Source organism: Nuphar pumila, chromosome 1 (assembly GCF_984573655.1).
Source record: "Nuphar pumila chromosome 1, dmNupPumi1.hap1.1, whole genome shotgun sequence".
Taxonomy (NCBI): Eukaryota; Viridiplantae; Streptophyta; class Magnoliopsida; order Nymphaeales; family Nymphaeaceae; genus Nuphar; species Nuphar pumila.
In genome coordinates, this window is record NC_143249.1 from 178,867,552 (window position 1) to 178,876,524 (window position 8,973).

Sequence of the window (8,973 nt, forward strand, 5' to 3'; positions counted from 1 at the left end):
TCTATGACCAAATCAAACATGCTCCAGCGTTTGTTCAATTTTGTCCTTTTTTTAATAGAAAAAACTAGGGTTAGGCAGACCCCTACCAGTAACACAACTATACCTTTGGGGTTCAAACTTGCAACATCCCAACACAAGGTAGTTTGCACTAACTGACCCATTTTGGGGTTTCTAGGTGGACCAAGTTTAAGCCCACCTCGAAGGGACCTGATTCAAACTTGAACCCAGAAACTAGGTTCTGGGTGGATCGATTATGAATCCCAAATCAGAGACCTGATCCAAACCCAAATCCGTTATAGGGTTCCAATGGATCCAGTATGAGCCTGTCTAAGCGGGGCCCCGATTCGGGCCCAAAAACCCAATTGAGGGTTTCTAGGTGAATCGAGTCTGCATCCGACCTGGCGGGACCCAATTTGGACCAAGAAACCTAGGTGAATCGGGTCTTCTCCCTATCCGGGCCAGTACCCATTCGAGGGTTTTCGAGTGGATTGGGTTTGCATCCCAATCTAGACCTATTACGGGGTTCTGGGTGGATCGGCTTTATGCCTCGCCCGGTTAAACCTGGACCTATTAGAGGTTTCGGGTGGATCGAGTCAATGCCTTACTTGATCGAACTCAGTTTCTAAACCAGGACCCTGTTTTCAGCAGAATCAGGTCTTATTTGGACTAGTTCAAGCGCTTTTTGGTACCAGTTCAGACATTCTGAGACCAATTCAGCCATTTCGGAAACCAATTCAAGCATTTTAGGACCGGTTCAATGATTTTTGAGACCATTTCAGGCTTTCTAAGATCAGTTCAGGGGTTTCCTTAACTAGTTTAGTAGTTTCCTAGACCAGTTCAAGGTTTTTGTGACTGGTTCAAGGTTTTTAGTGACTAATTCAATGTTTTTATGATTTATTCAAGGCTTTTAATGACTAGTTTAGTGTTTTTGTGATCGGTTCAGGGCTTTTAGAGACCCGTTTAAGCCGTTTTATGACCCTAATCCTGAATATGACTCATGAAAGCTTGTCTTTATCATTAATCTCACACTGTTTTGTGACTTTAGCATGATATAAGGTGTGTTTTAAGTTGTTTTTGAGTTATTCATGATTATTTAAGCATGAGATTATGAATGTATACATTATTACTTTTTTTGACATGCTTTACATATACTTACGATAAAAGATCTCTATCAACTCACTCTTAGAATCACCAAAGTGATCTGAGTAGTTTTGATCGAGGGTCTTTTGATCATGTTGAGAGCAATATTTGGTATTACGATTGTGTGTGATTTTATTAAACAATGATTCTACCCAAAGATAGGTTATTGTACTTCAAATTCACACAACGTGTAATAGTAGGTGTGTACACTAACTCATGAAGCATGATTGTACCTAATTGTATAGTGTCAAATTGCCTTTATTTACGTGATTTACTAGTTTCATCAATTGAAGTCAATTTCTTAAGAATTGAGGAGGCGAAATAATTCTGAGTGTTATTGTTTTCACCAAAGTGGAACAATAATGATTCTATTATGCATTCCTTAGAAAAGGTGAATAATAAAGGTTCTAAAGTTTGTATTTTCAAAATGAATCTCGTAAGAGCAATAATTAGTAATTTATTTTGTTTTTACAATACCAATTTCCTTAATCGTGGTCGGTTCTAATAATATCTCTATTTGAGATGGATCTAATTTTTTGGATTGAAAAAAAAATAGTCTTATTCATTTCGAGATACATAGATATGCGTTAAAATTTGACTAACCTCTCGCTCTTATAGAGTAAAGTATAGTCAATCAGAAAGTTGTCTTTGAGAAGTGGGGGCACTCGAACAGGCTTAACCTATTGCTTTTGAAATCTTGAGTGGATAATAATATTGAAGGTGTCATCCCTCATTGGAGGATAGTGAAAGATTTTTTTAGAGCAATTGAGGCTTAATTCATCAATTTTAATAAGGCTATGACCAATACTCTCATGTCTAAATTAGTATCTATAAAATATTATTAAGATAATAACATCCGACAATACATTTTAAAAATGGAAAACATTGCATCTCAGTTGAATGACATGAAGCTCTTAATTTCTAATTCTTTCTTGTCAATCTTATTTTGACATTGTTGCCTATAGAATATAGACTCTTCAAAAACTTCTACAATACATATAATGATAAGTGGTCTTTTAATGACCTATTGACCAAGTGTGTTTAAGAGGAAGAAGGCTACATATAATGATAAGTGGTCTTTTAATGACCTCTTCACCAAGTGTGTTTAAGAGGAAAAAGGCTGAGAAGGTGCAGTGTGCACATATAACTCCTCATCAGGAAAATTATAGGCTTGGGGCAAGGAAGGGTTCTTTTAAGAAAAAAGCAAGAAGAAAACCTCTTGGGAGAGTTTTAACTATTAGGTGAATGTTAAATGTTTATCTGAAAGTTCTTATATAAAGTGTTTTTTCTGTAAGAAGAGGAGACATAAGAAGGTGACTCAAAAAGAAAGATAATAAGTCATTTGTTTCTCATGAATGCAATTTAATCCATATTTTGTTGCATAGTTAGTGGATTGATTTTAGTGCCATGTTGTACATTGTTAGCTCTTTCTGGCATTTCTTAACAAAAAGAAACCAACAAAACTTGAAAAAAGTATCTTATCAAGAATCAGGATGCATTCACATGTAAAGAACATTGGACCTGCAGAATTCTTTTGAAGTCTAGATTCATTTTGGATTTGGTTGATGTATTTTATGTTTCATCTTATAATCAGAACCTTATTTCTATTTTAAAACTTGATAAATTTGGTTTTGCATTTAATTTTAAAAACTTCAAAGTTATTATTATTAAAAAATATATTCTTATTGTTTATATATATGTAAGTGATGGTTTGTATCATTTGAGAACCAAACTTTGTATCTAGGAATCCCACTCCATTCCAATATGATGATTGACAATAAATGTGGCTTAAAGGATCAACAATCTTATTTGTTTTTTGCATCAAAGGTTAGGACACATATCGAAAGAGAGAGACCATAGACTTGTGAAAGAAAAGATTCTTGGATCTCTTGATTTCATGGATTTAAAACCATGTATTGACTTCATAAAGGCTAAGCAGTTTAACACAAATAAGAAAGATGTCAAACACAATAATAAAAAATTAAAGATTGTGCATATGGATGTTTGCGAGTCATTTTTCTCGTGTTACACAGATGAAAAGTATTTTGTCACCTTTATAGATGACTACCTCTGGTATATGTGTCTCTACTTGTTATTTGAAAAATCTGAAGTCTTTCGAGTTTTTAATGACTTAAAAAAAGAAGTAGAGAAACAGACCAATGGAGTTATTAAAGTAGTCAGGTCTAATAAAGGTGGTGAATATTATGGTCAAAGGGCTTTAGATTTTATTGTCTGTAAATAAATAATGAGATATTTCTTGAAAATAGTTCTATTGAGATAGATGCATCTCAAAGACTTGCATTTGAAGAATTACATGAATCAGTTTTCATACCTATAAAGGAAAAATACCCAATTTTCGTGATCATTTTTTATTTGGATGATGTTTGAAAAAATCTGGTAAATAAAAATTAATCTTAAGTATAACAAGTTTTTGTTGAGAATATACAATAATAATAGGAGGCAAAGATTCATTTGAACCACCTGTAATACCTGTATGGAGGTCCATGAGGACCAAGATATATGTTATCCACCTTGATCATGTAGTGTATTTACAAGAGCCCAATAATTTCATAAATATTGATGATGATCTCTTATCCTTTGCAGAAGCCATTGATAGTAATAAGTCGTTACATTGAGTCAATGCTAATAAAAAAGAACTTGTCATTATAACAAAAAAATAAGTGTGATATTTAATACCTCGACCCAATAGGGTCAGACCTGTTGGTTGTAAAGGGCAAATGAAGTGGTATAAGGCTAGGCTTGTTATAAAGAGATTCACTTAAATAGAGGACATTTACTATAATGAAATATTTTTTCTTGCCTCAACTAAGGAATCATTGAGAATAATCATGGCCCTTGTAACTCATTTTGATTTAGAGCTATATGAAATGGATGTGAAAATGACATTCTAGAATAGAGATTTAAAATAGGAGATATATATGCAATAAACTTTTGGTTTTAGTGTAAATGACTCAAATAATTTATTTTGAAAATTGAAGAAATAAATTTATGAACTTAAACAAGCATCTTGCCAGTGGTATAAAAAGTTCAATCAGGTAATTTTGAATTTTAGATTCACTAGAACATTGTTGATCAGTAGATATACCTTAAAGGTAGTGATAAGATCATAATTATGGTTTTTTATATTGAAAATATTTTTCATACAACTAATGATTTGGGTTTATTGCATTAAACAAATTTTTTTCTCTTATTTTGATATAAAGGACATGAGTGAAGCCACTTATGTCCTTGAAATTGAGATTTATCATGATAGAACTAAGGGTGTACTCAGCCTCTCTTAAAAATTCTATATTCTTAAAGTTCTTAAAATATATATGATAAATAATTACTCTCTTGATTCAGAACCCATAGTAAAAGGTGATAAATTGAGACTAAAGGATTGTCTTCAAGATGATAATGAAAAGACTCAGACGGCAAGTGTGTCGTATACTTTAACGGTTGAGAGTTTGCAATATGTGCAAACCTGCATACGACCAAACATCACATTTGCAGTTGGGATGCTTGGTAAATATCAATCCGATTTAGGCATTGCACACTAGAAGGCTGTAAAGAAGGTCATGCACTATTTGCAAGGAACAAAAGACTATATATTGACATATAGAAAGGTTGGCCACCTAGAGGTCATTGAATACTCTGATGCGAACTTAAGAGCATATATCGACAGTATAAAATCTATTACTGGATACCTTTTTCTATTGCAAGGTAGTGCCATCTCATGGAAAAATGGAAAGCAGTCTACAACTGCAACTCACACCATAAAAGCAAAATTTATTGCTTTATATGAGACTTTGTCTCAGGCCATATAAATAAGAAACGTCAATATGGGTCTTGGTGTTGTAGACTCTATAGAGAGGCCACTGAAGATTTTTTGTGATAGTGAAATTGTTGTGTGCTTTTTGAATAACAATAAGAGTTTTACCTCATGTCGAGGTACGAAGTTAAAGTATTTTGTTTTTAAAGAAAGGATCGAGAATCATTTAATGTGTATTTATTTGGAAATGCGAATTTGTGGTATTAATTTGACGTGTTGGATTTGCAAATTAATCAAAAACTATTAATAATAAGATAATGAAAAAGAACAATATAATATACTTTCTGAGATGTCTCGTTGGAAGTATGAGACTCTTGGAGTTGCGGTTTTGGGGAAACCGAAAGGATACAAAAACTCTATGTGCATTGTTGTTGCCCCTAAACTCGATATTGAGGTTCTTTCTCCTAGCCATGGTTTTAGGGAGAGTCCGCTACTTTGCCTGGGGGTGGTGTGTAGACACAGTTGTTGTTTTGGTATACCAAGAAAAGTGTCACTTGTGGATGCTGATGTTTCTAGTGTCCCGACATTAAATGTTGATTTCTAATATTCTGATGGATAGTGTTGTTTTGTGATATCGGTCGAGGGTTAAGTTTGGAACCCAGTAATAAAATACGTGTATGCTAAGTTACCCTGGGAACCCTACTTGACCTCAAAAATTCTTTTTCATTTTTAGTATCTGCGAGCAATATTAATAAAAAAGAGAAACTTAAATTGTGTGCATTTAATATGGACATGCATATAAAAAAAAGTCTGATAAATGATAATAATTTATTCATGCATTGCACTGAATCATGCATATTTTTTCTATGCATTAGATCATGCATGTTTACTTGTTTCCTTGGCTGTTAAATGTTGGTGAATGCATAATTTTGTTCTCTAAAGTATGTTAAATGGTTGTATTGCTTAAATGGTGATCTTTGTTATTTATTAAATTTTTTTTATGCTTAATAATTCTTCTCTATTGCGTGAATACTTAATTGAATTATGAATTTGTCATAAATGCATACCTCAAAATTATTGCATGGATTCTTATCTGTATTCTTTATGCTCATTTATTTCATTAGAGGTACTTGTACGCAGAATTTCTCAGATTTCTGACACCCTACGTCTGTGATTTTTTTGCAGTCGTAGGAGATTAGTGATACGACTAGCTTCTACGAGAGCAACGAGTGTCACACTTTTGCTAGACAGTTCACAGAGGGACAGCGTGGCTCAGTCTTTTTTTTATTTACTTTTTGTCATTTAAATAAATCTGATATGTCTCTTGCTATTATTGTTTAAACACTCTTTCTTTCATAATTAATAAATAATGAGTTGCTATGGTTTGAGGTGATAAATGTAAGATCTCTTGTGGTGTGTTTGGTTATCTAATTGGGAGTGAAACTGTAAAGGCCCGGGGTCTCTGGAAATATTTATATATTAGTTTTAAAAAAAATTCATACTTTTTAAGGAGTATGAGTTGGGGTTGTTACACTTAGTTGTAATCCATCAAGTGTCCTTTTGATGCGGTTCATCACTACATCATAAATGTCATATTTGGATTGGTTACTTCTCAAATGAGTTCCACATTTTTTTAGAGATGTTGATTATGTAGATGAACAACATCTAGAGAATAAAAATTGAACAACTGCAAATAGGGATGCCAACTGATCAAATTTTATTTGATATCTGATCACATCCGACTTCATTTAGTAGGATTTGGTAAGCCAAAACTATATCTGATTATAAGTGAATGTTACTAAATCTGACCTATATCTTTTCTTAATGGAAATCTAAATCCAATTTCATGTAAAAATCATATTTGTTATGAGCTTTTCACCATCTGAACATGAATATGTTAAACTTCAGCCAACATTCTATAAGTCAGATCTCGTATTCAGCACATCTGACCCAAACTCATTGTTCACATAATTACATCCCTTACTGTAAACAATGCTAAAATCATGGTCCATGAAATGTTGCTCTTTTACATGGATGAACGACTCCTCAACAAAAAGGACCCAGTCCTTTGACATAGGATAGATTTCATCATTTGACCACCCAGTTAAGGCATTTGAGCAGCTATGATTAGTCCACATAGAGCTGAAAATTGTGGACCAATCCTAAGCATTAATTGGATGGCTAGGATTGAGCTAAGATTTTGTTTTTATTTTACTGAAAACTTGTAAATTTTATAAATTTTATCTGTATATATAAGGAAATCTGGCTCTAGGATCTGTGTCATGGTTCATATTGTAATAAAGGCAATGATGATAATGTTAGGGATGGCCACTCTGGATCCAACTTCATCCACTTGGCCATATGGGGTGAACACCTATATTATATCACAAACGGTGCATCATCTATAGCTTATAGCACTTCGTAATAAAACAAGCATCAAATAAACTAGAATAATTTCTCATGTTATATCAATTATGTGTTCTTACATGTTATTAGTTATTTCTCATATATTCATGTGAATGTTTTCTTTGTTATTAAGTATGAGGTTTTCTACACATGTTATGGGTTATTTTCTACATAATCATATAAAGTTTTTCAAGATTTTCAAGTAAGTTTTTTCATATATGTTGTAGGTTATTTCCCACATAGTTATGTGAATTTTTCATCATTATATGAACCATGGTACTTTTCATATATAATATGAATTTAGTCATGAAAACTTCTCTTCAGGCACTCCTTTCACATAACTATATGAGTTTTTTATCATGTCCAAGTTTTTATTATAACCCTCAACGATATTCAAATAAATAATCATATTTGGGTCAAACTTAGTTAGTCACGAGATTCTTATGGCTCTTCTATAACCATATCATAGAAGTGGAGGGGTGACAACCAATTTTCCTATGATGGTTGGGTTACATCAAGGATCTGCATTAAGTCCTTTCCTATTTGCTATAGTGATGGATGAGCTTACGAAATCAATTCAAGAAAATGTACCATGGTGTATGTTGTTTGCTGATGATATTGTCTTGATTGATGAGTCTAGAGCTGGGGTTAATGCTAAGTTAGAATTATGGAGACAAACATTGGAAGCAAAAGGTTTTAAGTTGAGTAAGAGTAAGACAAAATATATGTAATATCGGTTTAATAAGCAACGAAGTAGTGATGAGAGTGTAGTGAAGCTCGGTGAGCAAGAAATACCGATAGATGACTGTTTCAAATATTTGGGATCTATCATTCAAAAGTATGGAGAAATTGATGGAGATGTAAATCATAGGATAAAGGTTGGTGGATGAAATGGAAAAGTGCAGCTGGAGTGTTGTGCGATCATAGAATGCCATTGTGGTTGAAGGAAAAGTTTTATATGACGACAATTAGGCCCGCTTTACTATATGGTACGAAATGTTGGGCTGCCAAGACACATCATATTCAAAAAATGAGTATAGCTGAGATGTGTATGCTTAGATGGATGTGTGGAAATACAATAAAAGATAAGATTTGAAACGAGGAGATACGTAAGAAGGTAGGCATTGCATCCATTGAAAATAAGATGAGAGAGAATCGTTTACGGTGGTTTGGACATATTCGGTGAAGGCCTAATGATGCTCCAGTTAGAAGGATGGAGAAATGGAAAAATATATTAGTTAAAAGAGGTCGGGGTAGGCCTAAGAAGACTTGGATGGAGATGATAGGAAAGGATGTGAATGCTTTGAACCTCACCGAGGACATGGCATTGGATAGAAATGATTGGAGGAGAATGATTCATGTGGAAGACCCAGAATGATTTTCTTTTTTTGGTTCATATCGTCGACCCCAATTGTTTTGGGATGAAGGCGTAGTTGTTGTGATTGTTATTGTTGTATGCACACTAGTGGATTACTATGGATTTTCATCAATTCATGGATCAATGAAAAAGTATGATTTACCAAACATAGCAGATACTTTCACTTTTTAAAATTTTACCATAGTCCATACTCCCACTATCTATGTGCATTATCACATGCAACATGCTTAAATTCACATCAAGTTAACTACCATCTGATCATTTTGGATCAGTATAT